Here is a 16,165-nt window from a genome sequence, read left to right on the forward strand (position 1 = left end):
GAAACACAGCCGTCCTTTGAAATTTATACAAATTTTGCAATGAAGTTCTCCAGCAAAGTAATGTATACAAAAATGCATATACTTGGGCAAAGTGTTCATATAAATGCTTTTGCTAGTGAGACTAACAATCAAAATGCATTATATTAAGGGAAATTGTGATTCAAAAATGTGTATATTGGGCAAAATTGCATACAAAACTGTGGGGATTAGACTAAATTTGCACTCAGTTGCTGATGAATTTTCATGAGGACTTTTTTAAAACATCGCAAACTGATATGGAATGGTGGAGAATTGAATTTAAGTTGGAAAAATACAATCCATGCTGTTGATGGACAAAACTGCTTTCCTTTCTTCCTGCCCTTCCTTCTTATGGTACTTCATCTTTAAAATGGACTTGGACTGGCCTTTCAAAATGGCCTTTCAAACAAAGGACACCCTCAAATAAAGGACTGTCCTTTGACAGCCCGTCAACTTAGAGTACTGTCCTCTGTAACGTAGGTCACACGGTCCACCCTACCCAGATGTAGAGTGTTAATTACAGTAGGATGCTAACATTGCCATGCTTAATGAAGATGTGGCTAAGCCTCCAAGTTCAGGAGCTTGATCTAGTCCCCCCCCAACAATTTTTTCTAACTTTGACAAGATGCTACTGATTTTGGCAGTAGTGGCAAAAAGGAAAAACAAAAATAAAGTCAACACAGTCTTTGGATGGGCAGAGACCAGCACCCCGATGGGGATGCAACTTGCCCCCACTCCAGCTATCAGACTGATCATTTGATGAATGGAGAGGAGGGTCAATATCTCCCTTTGGCTGATCTGCATGGATCAGCTGAGGAGAAAGGGAGCTGTATGCTTGCTTGTGTGTGTGCGTGCGCACATGTGCATGCAAGAGCATGCACACGAGGGGGTGGTGTGGCCATACGCGCTTTAGCCACTCCCACAGCTTGTGTACAGCTCTTGGAGGGTTGGCCAATGATGAATGTGGCCCTTGAGCCATCAGAAGCATGTACTCAATGGTTGAGCTAACATCCCTCCCCCTAGCTCAGCTCACTGAGAGAGGGGCCTTAGCTCAATAGCAGAACACATGTTTTTTTGCAGAAGGCACATGCTAAATTCCTGGCATTTTTAGTGAAAGGGGCAGGTAATGGTAAAGAGACCTATGCCACTGAGCCACTGCCAGTAGGCAATAGTATAGGCTGATGGTATAAGGCAGTTTCTTGCATTCCACTTACTATGGAGTATGCTCCATTGAGCTCATCAGGACTTACTTCTGAGCTAAAAAATGCTTAGGAGTTCACTGTAAGATACGTACAGGCTGGTACGAACTATTAGGACCAATCTAATCACTCTTTGTATAACTCTCTGTAAAAGCCACTTCTCAGCATCTGGATATGGAGCTGTGCAGAGAGGAGCACACTCCTTTTTGCAATAGCTGGGGACAATGGTGCTGACCCTGAATGCACTTCGTTAACTCTCTCCCATGGAAGTGAACAGCTGCCCTTCACAAGCACTGTAGTGAGTGGAGAGGGGCAAAGGTGAAGAGAGACTGTGTGTCTCTGCTTTTAAAATGCACAGAAGTGCACTGTGAACTCCCAGGAGTCCCTTGTACTATATGAACCATGCCTCCCCACATGCCCATCCTAATCCCAGGCCTCTAGCTCTCCTGCTAGAATCAGTCACACAAAAACGGATGGGTACAGAGTTGGGTGGTGGTGAGGGAAATCCTGCTAGAATCGGTGGCAGCCTCGCTGTCAGTCCGATCATGAAGGCTTCATCGCAGAGTACTGCTGTGGGAACACGAAAGAGGAACTGATGGGGAGAAGTATCACCACTTCCATGCTCCATCTTCTGAATGAATACGCTTTTCCGTTCCTAAGACAGTGGAGTGGAGAAAGAAAACAGCTCTCCTTCTCTCTGCATCTTCCACTTGTTCGTGTTGTTCCGGCTGTGGCAGAGAAAGCATCCATGTGGCTCCCCAGAGTTAGTTGCTCAGCAACCGGAATCAATTAATATGCTCTGCAGAAAGAGCAGGGAAGGCCCCAGATGCTGCCAGTGGGAAGGGAGGGCAACTCAAGGCTCCCACTCACCTCAATAATTTCCCTCCCGCATCCCCATCTCTCAGCCTTTCCAGACTACGGTTCTTTGGATCCTTTCTCTTTGGAATTCAGAGCAAGAAGCCCCAGACTCAGACAAATAGCCCATGGCCTTTTCTCTCTCTACTGGAGGAGTCCCCCATTCTGTTGAATTTGTTGCCTCTCTCATCTCAAAGCTAAAGCAGAATGTCTTGCTCCTGACCTAACACAGATTAGAAAAGGAGAAAGAGGGAGAGTTTCTTGTTTCGTGTTTTAATCTTCTCTTAAAGTCGAGGGAGTCATTTGTTGGCAGTGCAAAACCGAGCTGTAATGATAAAATATGCACTAAGTGGGAATTGCAAAAGGTTGTTAGTTACAAAATAATTGCCTCTCTGCAGGGGGAAAATGGGTAAAATTTGATTGCAAAGGAGTAAGGGAAAATGTACCCTCTCCCTTTTGTTTAGTCACTTCAGAGATTCACTAAGATACTTCTCTCTCTCTCTCTCTCTCTCTCTCCTTTCCGTTGGAGCCTCTCTGATGACAGCACAGATTTCAGAATGAAGAACCTCTCCAAGCTGATTGGAAATGGCAGTGCGGAGCTGAAATTTAACTGGAGGAAACATACCTCTCCATGAGGAAAGTACAATGCACTTCAAGGCTCTGGCTTATGGTGAAAAATTAAAGCCTAGTGAAAACTTGTCTGCTTGGCTGGGAAGTATGGGTTGGACAATCTTCATGCATTCCAAAGGGAATCTGAATGCCATGCTGAGCTTAATCTCTGCAGCATGCTCAGTGATTTTCTCCTCCTGATGCATTCCATGGTAAGGCCATTTCTCTTCTCACAGCAAATGCTGTTTTCAAATTAAAAGCATGTAAAACAAAGCTTGTCACTCACTTATTCTTTTATTCAGGTATCTAGGTCCTCACCACTGGTTCCATTATGTTTTTGTAATTTGTTTTGGTTTAAAAAAAAATGGCGAGGTTGTGCATTGTATTGTATTTTGAGAAGAGACCTAATATTTTGAATGCAATCCTGTTGTCACTTGTGTGTAGCTAAGTCCCATTAATTTCAATGGGATTTCTATGCATGGGATTGTAGTCTTTAATTGCCTTGTTACAATGCACAGTCTGGGTAATGTGGCTGTTTAAAAGTGTCCTTCTGCAATCTCATATCCCTGCACAGGCAAACAATAGATACTGTACTACTCTGACTTTTCTGCTATGTCAAACTAGAGATACTGACTAGGTCAGCCTTTCCCAACTAGTGGGCCACCAGATGTTGTTGGACCACAACTCCCATCAGCCTCAGCCAGCATTGCCAATCGTCAGGAAAGATGGGAATTGTGGTCCAACAACATCTGGTGGCCCATTAGTTGGGAAAGGCTGGACTAGGTAAAGAAAGTTCAGGGTGATGATGAACATTCAACTTTATAACACAATGGGCCCATTTCCACAGTCATGTTCTCTGCACAGATATTGCCGGGTACGTGTGCACTTGTCATTGCATGGAGAAAGTATTTTGTGAGCCATTGGCACACTGATTCCCTGTTGCAGCAATTTCCACAACTGCAGCAGTCCTTTGTAGTGTCACTCCTGTGGTGGGAAATCATTGCAAAGGGCACCTGTGAACTTTTAGGAAATGCAGCCTTTCCCCTGCATGATTATTTGTTTGGAAATGGTACATGTGGAGAGACTATTAACAACATAAAACTTTGAAACATCCATAAGACAAAGCATTCTAACATTAGCTACTATTTATAGCAATCCTTCCAAATGACAGCTCTTAGGATTGTTATGGTTTGGGGGGGCGGGAGTACAAGATTGTAGACACAGTGGGAGTTTCCTTCCTTAGGGCTGGAATCCTAAGTAAATTTACCACAAAGTCAGTCTCATTGAAATCAAGTAGATTCCTTTTGGATCGAGCTTAAGGCTCCCCTGGGGTAAATAATTGTATCATTCATAATAGTGGGTGTCTTCTGTAATAGCATTGTGTACTTAAAATTTTTGGACATCAAGATATTTTTGATTGGCTGGGCTAGTTAGACAAAAGTTGGAATAGCTACAGTACTGATAAGACATGGCATACGCATTGTCCTGTGCTGAATTATCATCTCTCTTAATGCATATGCGAAGTCTGATTGTATATTCTTTCCTTGTCTGCTCCAACAGGCACATGTTGGGAAGCATTTCTTTGCTAACAGTTTTTGAAGGACTGTAACATTCCATACTGACAGTGATTCAAAGAATGCAAAGTGGCCAGCTGTTGTATTTCAGCATTATAGTTATGTTAACATTAATGAGGAATCACAGGGTAAGCATTAGGGAGAAAAATGAGAAGCTAAGCTCCTTTGTTTGGGCATGAGTAATAAGGCCAGGATAGAGATGTTTTGTAGGAGATTGGTGAGTAAATGTTCCTTGCAAAATCTTGAAGTGTTCAAAGGAACAAGTCATACGGTGACCCAGATGACATGGTGCAGTCACGGACTGGGACAGAGTGTCTGAAGTTCTTAGAGCAGGTGAAAGAAAGGACAAAGCAGAATGGTATAAAGAGAAGGGCAAATTGAGTCCAGAGCACAGGGTTAAAAGTAGGTTATAAGGGCAAGTAGAGCAACTAGAGCTGGAGGAGGCACCTACATGTTGTGGATGATGAAGGTCCCCCAGGTTCAATCCCCGGCATCTTCCAGTTTAAAGGACTAGGTAGTAGATGATGGGAAAGACCTCTGTCAGAAACCCCTGAAGAGTCACTGACAGAAGTCTAACAATAGATGGACAAGTAATGTGACTTGTTAGGAACATAGGCAAAAGCTGAAATGACTCGGATTAAGCACAGAGGGTCAGTAGAGTGAAAGAGCAGGGAAGCAGTACATGAGGACATAAGAAGAACCCTGCTGCATCAGGCCACAGGCTCATCTAGTTCAGCAGCCTGTTCTCACAGTGGCCAACCAGATGCCTAGGGAAGCCCACAAGCAGAACATGAGTGCAATTTTGCACTCTTCCCATTTGTGATTCCCAGCAACCAGTGTAGAGAAGCATACTGTCTCTGACAGTAGAGGTAGAACACAACCATCACAGCCAGTAGGCCTTGCTCTGTGAATTTGTCTAATCCTCTTTCAAAACCATCTAAGCTGGTAGACATTAGGGTGGGGTTCTCTATATGATTCCGTTCCATTTTTCAATTTGTCAAATGGGCTGCCAGTTCCTATTTGCTATAAATTGTATTCAACTAGTTATCGTGATTCCCGGTTCTCCCTTTTTATATATATTTTCCAAAAAAGTAAGTAATTTTCTCTGTTATTCCTGAAGCTGCTGAATATTTATATAATGCATACAGCAGAAGCAGATTACAAAAATAATTATGTAATCTCGCCGCAGATTTTTTTAAAAAAACAATATACAGTGTCACTAACAACTGCAAATGCACGCAAAGAATGGGAGCCTGTTTGATGATGAGATGAACTTGCAGATTATCCCAGAATTCAATACCAAATCCAATTTTGTGAATATTCTACAGCATCCCTAGTAGACATTTGCTGTGTGAAGAAGAGGCTGGTTAGCTTTGTATCCATTCTGGGAGAACTTGTGGAAAGCATTGTTAAACATAAAATAACCAAGCATATAGAAGAACAAGTCTTGCTAAAACACACACAACATGGCTTCTGCAAGGGCAAGTCCTGTTTCACTAAGCTATTAGAGTTCTTTGAGAGTGTCAACAAGCATATATATAGAGGTGATCCATGTGACATAGTGTACTTGGACTTTCAAAAAGCTTTCAACAAAGTACCTCCCAAAGACACATGAATAAGCATAGCAGTCAGGGAATAAGAGAACAGGTCCTCTTGTGGATCAGGAACTGGTTAAGTAGCAGGAAGCAGGAAGTAGGAATCAATGGACAGTTCTCTCAATGGAGGGATGGTAGAAAGTGGAGTTCCCCAAGTGACCTGTGCTTTTTAACATGCTCATAAAGGATCTAGAGTTAGGGGTGAGCAGAAAGGCAACCAAGTTTGCAGATAATACTGAATTTTCAGGGTGGTTAAAACAAAAAGGAATTGTGAAAAGCTCTAAAAAGGATATCTCTAAACTGAATGAATGGGAGGTAAAATGATAAATGCAGTTCAGTGTAAACAAGTTATGTACACAGGCAGGAAGCCCCACTTGCCAAGGAACTATCAAGAGCTCACATTAAGCTCCTGATTGTTCCTTTGTAGCCAGAGCTATACCTGGTCCACACATGACATCATCATCTGCTGTAGGGCAGGTGGGCATAGTTTGCGGGGAATGACCTTATAGGCCAAACTGGGACCTGTGCCAAGCCTCATTACGCCTGTGGGCTAGAGGTTCTCAACTGCTGATGTAGGCTGACCAATCAGTAATCAGATCAATCTGCATAACATTATGTAGGTGGGCAGTTAGATAGGGCTGTGTTGTAACAGTCTGGGCTGCCTCATATAGCAGCTTCTTTCAGATGTTCAGTGAACATGTGAAAGGGGGAGCATGATCATCCATGCTGCCCCTGCTCCTGGGACCATACATGGTCATTTGAAGGTCTGCTTAAAACATGTTATACACAACTGTATGCGTGTAAGACTTGGATCTCTGCTTGGGTATGCACATAAACTCTGTGTGCATTCAGCAAACACAATCTGAATGTCTGAAAATTGCTATTACATAGGGGAAATTCCTATATTCCTATATAAGATACATAAGAGAACATTGCCAATCAGAAGTTTATGGTGACATGTACCCATATCACATATATGTTTTAAAATATATGATTTGGACCATGACACATGATCTGGAGGACTACTACTATTAAGACTGATCAGTACAGCTTAGAATCCATTAACTTTATTAAACCTCTTAGGTCAAAATCAACACAGCTTAAAATCATCAGAGCCAGACTAAGGTTGTGAGCAGCTGGAACTAGAAGACAATCTAAAGCACATGTTGGGGAACCTGGCATCCTTACAGTAATGCAACGGAGGCTCTAGTCTAGCCTTCCTCAATCTGGTGCTCTCTAATTCAGGAGTTCCCAAACTATGGTCCATGGACAACTAGTGGTCCATGAGCTTCATTCAAGTGCTCTGCAGCATGGCTGTGTATTTGCGGTTGAAGATGAGAGATGGCATAGCCATCACATTGAATATTTTTATTGCTTCTTTTGTTTTTTTATTGTATTTTATTATGTTACAATTTGATTTCTATGGAATTACAATTGCTACAACAGACAGAAAAACCATTAAGTGGTCCTCCAAGACCCTTAGCAATTTTCAAGTGGTCTGTGGAGAAAAGAACTTTGAAAACCACTGCCCTAGATTAGTTGGACTACAACTCCCATCATTCCTGACCATTGGCTATGCTGGTTGAGGCTGATGGCAGCTATATTCCAAAACATCTGAAGAGCACTGGGTTGGGAAAGGCTGCTCTAGTCTGTTGACCAGGATCATAAAAACAGATTTCAAAATATATTAAAACACAACAACAGTCATTAAAAACATATTAAAACAAAACATCTTTAAAAACATTTTTAAATAGCTTTAAAAGCATTTTTAAAACAGAAGGTTTAAAAATATATTAAAAAGCAGTTCCAACAGAGATATAGACTGGCATAAGGTCTCTATTTAAAAGGCTTGTTGAAAGAGGAAGGTCTTCAGTAGGCACAAAAAAGATAACAGAGATGGCGCCTGTCTAATATTTAAGGGTAGGGAGTTCCACAGGGTAGGTGCTGCCACACAAAAGGTCCTTTTCCTATGTTGTGCTGAACTGACCTCCTCACCTGCAGAGCACAGTGATTGACTGGGTATATAAGGGATAAGACGGTCTTTCAGGTATCCTGGTCCCATGCTATATAGGGCTTTATACACCAAAACTAGAACCTTGAACTTTGCCTGGTAGCTAATAGGTAGCCAGCAGAGCTTGGAAAAGTTACTTTTTTGAACTACAACTCCCATCAGCCCAATCCAGTGGCCATGCTGGCTGGGGCTGATGGGAGTTGTAGTTTTAAAAAGTAACTTTTCCAAGCTCTGGTAGCCAGTGCAATTATTTCAGTAGCGGAGTGATATATTGGTGATAACCTGCTCTAATGAGCAGTCTTGCTGCCACATTTCGCAACAGCTGCAGCTTCCAGACCAACCTCAACGGTAGCCTCGCATAGAATACATCCAATCTGGAGGTTACCAGTGCATGGACAACAGTGGTCAACCTCTCCAGTCCAGAAACAGCCACAGCTGTCTTACCATCAGAAGCTGATGAAAGGCACTCCTAGCCATGGAGTTCACCTGGACCTCTAGTGACAAAGATGGATCCAGGAGCACCCCCAGACTACAGACCTGCTCTTTCAGAGGGAGTAGGACCCCATCCAAAGCAGGCAACTGACCAATTATCCAAACTCAGGAACCACCAACCCACAGCGTCTCCGTCTTGCTAGGACTGAGAGTCAGTTTATTGGCCCTCAACCAGCCCACCACAGTGCCTGTTGAGCCTTGGCTCTCCCTGAAGGAGCAGGGAGGGGAGAAGCATGAGTTTCAGGCGCCTCAGCTGCCAGAAGGTGCAGAAGGCCCAGGAGTTGTTGAGTCTGCTCGGGACCTTGGGGAGGGCAGTGAGTCTGAACTCTAGCCAGTTCCCACAGGTGGCGCGAGCCAGGGGGCTGAAACACAATTGCCCAATGCTATTCTCTGAAAATGACCCTGGAGATAGGATCAGAACCACTGTAAAACAGTGCCTCCAATACCCATCTCATCAAGTTGGCCCAGAAGGCCATGGTCAATGGTATCAAAAGCTGCTGAGAGATCAGGTAAGAATAAAAGAGTCACACTCCCCCTGTCCTTCTCTCAAAAAAGGTCATCCATCAGGGTGACCAAGGCCAGTTCCATAACCAGGCCTGAACCCAGACTGGAATGGATCAAGATAATCTGTTTCATGCAAGAGTACTGCAGTTGCTGCTCCACAACCCTCTCAATCACCTTCCATAAGGGCGGTAGTTGTCACAAACCAGGGTGGGCTTCTTCAGGAGCAGTCGGATCACCACCTCTTTCAGGGTGGCTGGAACCACTCCCTCCCATAATGATGCATTGACCACACCCTGGATCCACTTGGTCAACCCCCCTTGGCAAGCTTTAATAAGCCAAGAAGGGCAAGCGGCGAGATGACACATTGCTGGCCGCATCGTCGTAAGCACCTTGTCCAGGTAATCAGGCTGCATCTACTGAAAACATTCCCAAGAAGTTGCAGCAGATATTGCACTGAACACCTCATGGGGGACTAGAGTAGACGTGGATGAGGCATCAAGATTGCTACAGAGGTGAGCAACTTTACCCTCCCTTGTCTTGCAAACAATTCACAGCAGGACTCCAAAGGGTCTAAAATGCCATTTCCTCGGGTTGATGTCGACAGACCCCTGATAATATGGAAAAGCTCCACTGGACAGCTACTTGAAGATGTGATGGTGTCAGAGAAGTGGGCCTTCTTTACCACCCTCACCACCGCACAGTAGGCATGGTTATGATGTTTTACATGTGCCCGATCAGCCTCAGCCTATTGAACAATTGCATATATAAAACAATTAAAATATTTGCATATATAAAATATTAATATACACACACAATTTAAAACAACAACACCACCACATGTATAAAATCAGTTCAAATCCAATACAGATACCAGTTGGGATAAAAACTCCAACTTAGAAGGGTTATTGAGAGAGGAATGTCCTCATGAGGGGCTGGAAGGGCAACAGAAGAGAGTTCCAAAGGGTAGGTGCTCCCACACAAAAGGGCTGATTCCAACATGGTATAGAATGAACCTTCTGATAGGATGGTTTTAGCATTTCCTATTGTTAACGTTTGACTTACGTCACCCATTCCAGGGGAGGCTAATGTGAATAAAAACAACTCATGTGAGTAAAGGTTTTATCAAGTTGGATTCTTTCATTGTCATGGCAGCGGAGTCCTTAAGCTTGGGGCATAATTCCTGCTTCTCTCTTCTAAACAAAGGCACTCTAAAAACATTATTTTGCTCATGTAATCATCCTTTACTGGGTAATTACAGCAAGCAACTAGGTCAATAATGGATATCTAAGTATTTTAAGCTCTATAAATGCATTATTTAGCAAGGAACTTCTTTTCAAATGGCAAAGTTTACCATTAATTGCCCGTCCAGAGACATCAATAAATATAGTTCAATAGAAGCTCATATTTTAATAATTCATATTTTTTCATAGAGTAAGACTGAGAAGAAATATGTAAGTTAGAAGAGACATTCTCCAAAGTCCTGAATCAGTATGAGGGGTCAGCATATAAGCAGTGCTGATAAGTAGTTTTAAAAAAAATGAGGTGCTGGTTCTCATGCCTTGATAAAAGTGCTGTGGGTGCAATCACAAAATGGTTGCCATGGGCAGCCAAAAAAGAGGTGCTGGTACTCCATACTGGTGAGTAGAGTCATAAAAAAAAAGCGCCCTGCTGATAAGTAAGAGTGGAGGGGCTGGATGGAGTTTCTCTCTCCTTGCACACCAGCCTTGAAAAGGTGGGAGAGAAATTAAATTAAAATCTTGAGACAAACTAGGAGATGTTGTTGTTGTTGTTGTTGTTGTTGCCTACCTTTCACCTGTTCATAGGGTTTTCGTGGTAAGAGATATTCAGAGGTGGTTTACCATTGCCTTCCTCTGAGTTTGGTCGACTTGGAGGCACATAACAACAACAACAAACCTTTCACCTGGAGATCCCAGGGCAGGTCACAATAATATAAAACACATTATTGCAAACAGTTTAAAACAAATTACATTCTACAACTAGCGAGGGTTATATATATTACAACCCAGGATGAAGTAGTATATCTTCAGCATATGATGAAAGCTGCCCAGTGACACTGCAAGAAGTATCTCTGTGGGGAAGGAATTCCACTTAGTGGCTGCCACAGATAACCCCCTATCTCAGGCCACCACCACCCCAAGCATTTGAGGGTGGTGGAACTACCAAGAGGCCCCTTTGCCAATCTCAGCACCCAAGAGGGTCTGTAGGGATGTAGGTCGTCTTTCACATATTTGGGGCCTAAGTCATTTAGGAATTTAGAACATGCCTGCCATCCATGGCTTCTGTCTTAATATTTCATGTCTGAGAGTCAACCTTCCCTATCCCAGCCAGGGTAATACCCAAGACAGAAAACTTGAGCAGGCACACAGGTCACCTGGTCATCCCTACTATGGTGAGATGTTTTGTATTTCTGTATACACTATAGTAGGAACCTAGGTAGTCAGACCTATCTAGCTCAGTACAGTCTGCACTGACTAACAGCAGCTGTCTAGGGTTTCAGACAAGGAACCTTCCCAGCCCTATCTCAAGATGCCAAAGATTGAACCTGGCTCCTTCTGAATGCACTACCAGTGAGTTATGGTTCCCCCCCCAAGGGGAATTATTTTTAGTAATTATCTTTAAATTTGCATCTATATATATGTAATAAAGCACATGCAAATAATATGCAAATCTGTGCCCTCTTTTGAACTCTTTTTGGGTGATGCATCCTTTTTGGTGATGGGTAAGTGGCCACCCCATCTTGAACGGGGGGCAGCTTATGAAACTCATCACAATGGCAGACGTGCAAATTCCACTTCTAGTATTATAGGGAAATGTGAGGAACAGGAATCTTGAAATCACTCAGGCTTTCCATGCACTGTCCATATATTAAGGTCTGAGTTTTGCTACTAGGTTCCAGAAGCAGGTCTGTATTTCACCCTGATTCTGGATTAGTTATGCATTCTAAACTTACCAGTACAGAGTTTTGCAGATCAGTAGTGACTTGTAGAGAGCTTAAAACCAAAAGTTTAGAAATGGCTCTGAAGAATTTGAATTGTCAAATGTCAATTTAATTGTTACTTTTGGGGGAAGAGAAGAAAGAGAAAGGGAATTATTGGGGTGCATTCTTTTGTGGTACATTGTTGCACCCTAATTAGTCAGCAGTTTCTGGAAGATTCAGTTAAATTCGCCCAAAAGATAGCATTTTCAAAAGGTGTGGTGGGAGTGTTGTGTCTCATGATACCTGTGACAACCTCGGTCTCCTTAATGCAGAACCCGTCTAACGATATGTGTACAGCAGGGTTGGTTTAGCTGTGGTCCTCAAGATCTTGTTGGACTTCAGTTCTGTTCAGTCCCAGCTAGTATGGCCAAAGACAAGGGTGATGGGAGCTGTAGTCCAGCAACATCTGGAGGGCTAAAAGTGAGCCACTCCTGGTGTAGAAGAAATACATGGGGAGGTGCTGCAGTTCTTTCTGCTGTAGAAATAAAGGGTTTGATGCCATCAATCTGCCAATATGATTGTCATCATTTACTGATGAATTGTGACCTTTTAAAACTATACATATTTAGGCAAGCACCTAAGATTTTACAGGCATGCTTACTGATATTCTTTAACATTGATTTTATCTTTTTATTGACATTTGTAAAGTGTTTTGATCACACTTTTACATTTCTAAAGGTGACAAGTTACCCTAACCCCAATAAAGACAAAGAAATAAATGCTGGTGGAAGCAAAGAAGAAGGGGAGGAGAACAACCAGGAGTAACATTTGGAGATTTTCTTGTAGTTGTTAAAAAAGAACAGAAAAAGAACATGAAAATTCTATTAAAATACAAAATTGAAAAAGCACAGTCTTATTCTCTAAAAACTATTTATTTACTTTTTGCGGTGATTGTATAAATGGCTTAGGGACTAAGTGTAAATGGCTTATGCAATCCTAACTATGTCTGCTCAGAAGGAAATTCCATTGCATTTAATGAGGCTTACTCGCGGGTAACTGGTGTTAGGATTGCAGCTTTAGGGTTTATGTTAGATTTTGAAAATCCCAAGAGACAAATCTAGATCAGCATGTGTGTGTGTGTGTGTGTGTGTGTGTGTGTGTGTGTGTGTGTTTATAACTTATGTAGTTGGGTATTCATTGTGTGTTTATGCAGATATTTGAGAATATCCATAAATAAATCCAGTGTGGTAATGGAAAACTATCCTGCCGAGAAATATCAAAGAAAAGCTATTTATTATGTGAAATTGATGCAGAATATTAATAGTGTTATTTGTGCACAAACTGGGAAGATATGACATGGGCAGGTAATTGATGCCTTTAAATAAGGACATTGTAACTCTTCTATTGGAAGTAATCCCTCAAATTTATATAAAGAAGGAAAAAATGTTAGGGAAGGTAGGTGGGAAAAGTTCCCCAAAATAAATCAGAAAATGAAGGAAGTTCAGTGGATCATTCTTATACTATCAATAAAACATTTTATCCACCAAAGGGACAGCTTTCATTAAGATACCAACCTTTAGGGGGAGATATAATTCTATAGAAATATGCCCATGAAGATAAATTGTGCTTTGAAGTCTCTACCTGTGTGACTGGCAAATCCTACTCAATGTAAAACAGCAGCAGACAATTTAAATGATGGAGAGCATTGTTTTTCAGCTGGTTTAACTAGATATGAAATTGTTAGAAGACGGTTTAATTGAATACATTGTTCTTGCCAGATACAACACATGAAAATATAAGCTGGATATGTAAGAGTTCAAACATACATTTAACTGCTTTTGCACCAGCCCTGGCCTGATCTTGCTGGTTTGCAATCCTATACACACTTTCTTCTGAGCAGACATGTATAGGGTTGCACTTTATGTACGAAAAACATGTTTGTTCTCTTTGTTCCTCCGACTCGAGGAATGCTGACATTTCCTTTTCAAACATTTGTTGGATAGGTAGGGGTGAAATGAAACCCTCCAATCCTGTGGAGCCTCATGGCTCCAATGTCAGCAGGGCATTGAATCTGCTCCGGGTTTGAGCCTGAACTTTCAAGGACCTGTTCAAGGCGCTGAGACCTGTACCCAAAATAGGTTCAGTACCTTGGACAGCTCCTTGAAAGTTCTGAGCAGATTTTGAACCCAAAACCCAGAGTGGATTCCCTGCCCCACTGACACTGGTGCTGCCAATTCTACACTGCTCCAATAAGATCACATGAGAGGAGAAGAGAAATTTCTCTGAAATTTTTGGGAGCAGTTTGCCACTTGGCAATTGACAAAAGTCCTTTTAAACTTTTTTTTTTAAAGCCTCACATCACTCACAGCGGCTCAAGGCTCTTTCGGCAGCTTCTCACCAGCTGCATTTCCTGGAATGCCTTAGGAGCAACATCATATGTCCCATCAAGTTGTCCCAAGGCATTCTGGGGAGTGTGGCCAGTGGGAAGCAGCACAAGGTTCTTTCCACAGCTGTCCACCACACATACTTCCTGGTGGGACCCAGCATGGTACCAAATGTTTTGAGAAATCTCCTCTCACTGCTCCAAAGAAAGGAACAGAAAAATGGCCCATCACCATTTTCACAGTCAGATAATATTTTGGGGAAATTGGAGTGGGATTTCTGCTGAGCCTTATGAGGAATAAGGCACAAGCTCCTTCATGTGTCATTTGTGTAGTTTATTGTGGGCAGATGATTGACTTATAACAGGTGTGGGGAACCTTTGACCCTCCAGATGTTGCTGAAATACATCTCCCATCAGCCCCAGCAAGCAATGACCAGAGATGATGGGAGTTTTGGTTCAACAACATCTGGAGAGCGCCTACTTGGTGGGAAAGCCACAGAGAGGTCTGTAACAAGCAATATTCAGTAATTCTTTATGTGTGTGCATCTCACCACAGATTAACATAAGAATTTAAGCATATAAGAAGAGCTGCTGTATTAGGCCAGTGGCCCATCTAGCCCATTAACCTGTTCTCACATTGGTCATCCAGATGCCCATGGGAAGCCCACAAGCAGGACCTGAATGTAAAGAGCATTCTCCCCTCCTGCGGTTTCTAGCAACTGATATTCAGAAGCATCCTGCCTCTGACTATGAAGGCAGAGCATCGCCATCATGGCTAGCAGCTATTCATAGCCTTATCCTCAATGAATATGCGTAATCCTCTTTTAAAGCCATCCAAGTTGGTAGCCATTACTGCCCATTGCGGGAGCCAATTCTGTAGTTCAACTACGTTTGAGAGAGAAAGCACAGCTGTACCAGAATCACAGCACAGTAGCTCTTTGGCTGCGTACATCCCTGCCTATCTTAGGGACTGGAGGGGGGGAATCCTCCAAACTTAGTATCCAAAGCATTTGAACCAGATGGAACACGATCCAGATCAGATCATGGGTCCACTTCAGAATATGGAGTCCTACAAGTCCCTTTACGTAGTGGTCTGAGGACTGCAGTGCTGCCTCTATTCCTTTAAAAGTTCTTTCTTCCTTTTCAACTTTTAAAAACAGGCCATCCAGGCGCACTCAGCCTGTAGTGGCTAGTATGCAGGGCTACTTGCCACCATGCACCTTGAATGCAATACAGCAAGTCCCCCAAAGAGGAATGGGTCTTGATGACATTTCTTCACTCTCAGGGAGAATTGTGCTGGGGGAAAAAGACAGGTTTGCCCCAGTGTAAACTGCCCACATGTAAACACTGGGGGCTGTCATGCTTTTCCCCCATATGATGCCATCTGAGAGCAACAGAACATCATCAAGTCCCATAGATCCCAGGGGGACTTGCTGCATTGCATTCAGAGCTCATGGGGACAAGGAGGCCTTTGCATTAGCCACTCCAGACTATGGGCAACTGGCTTACCTGCTTTTAAAAGTTTAAAAAAGAAATGTCTTTTCAAGGAACAGAGGCCATGCTGAAGCCCTCAGACCACCTTAAGATATGTGTAAGGCTTTTCACTTCAAAATCTACACAGAAACAGGATGAAACAGACTTAGGCCCATCCCATAGTGGGGTTGTCCCTTCCTAGTCCATCTTCAGTTTTAACTTGCTACTGGTCTGTCAGTGCAGAACAATTTCTACTCACCAATTCATAAAAAGTCAACTGGTCAATTACAAGTCTTATATAATTTTGCTACAGCACAAAGTTGTTTGTGTATTTAAATTATTTCTTTGCATTGATCTTTGTTTCAGGCGCAGATAGAGAAAAATCTATAGAGCATGCATTCTTTGAGAAAGGGAAACAAGATAAGTACTTGTTTAAAAAAAACGCAGTCATCCCTCATTACATAATTACGAACAAAGTCCAGAGAAAACTTTGCCAATGCAAGGTCTGGTGAAA

The 16,165-nt window shown here is 42.6% G+C and overlaps 1 protein-coding gene across 1 annotated transcript in view; it reads left to right on the forward strand.

Moving 5' to 3' along the window:
- The window catches only part of TUNAR (TCL1 upstream neural differentiation-associated RNA), an 83,258-nt gene that overhangs the window by 14,493 nt on the left and 52,600 nt on the right, over positions 1 to 16,165 (forward strand). Inside the window, exon 2 of the transcript XR_009761012.1 lies at positions 2,602 to 2,893. The gene's annotated coding sequence lies outside the window, so the exon portion shown is untranslated. The remainder of the gene's footprint in view (positions 1 to 2,601; positions 2,894 to 16,165) is intronic.

This window comes from Rhineura floridana, chromosome 2 (assembly GCF_030035675.1).
Source record: "Rhineura floridana isolate rRhiFlo1 chromosome 2, rRhiFlo1.hap2, whole genome shotgun sequence".
NCBI classification, from domain to species: domain Eukaryota; kingdom Metazoa; phylum Chordata; class Lepidosauria; order Squamata; family Rhineuridae; genus Rhineura; species Rhineura floridana.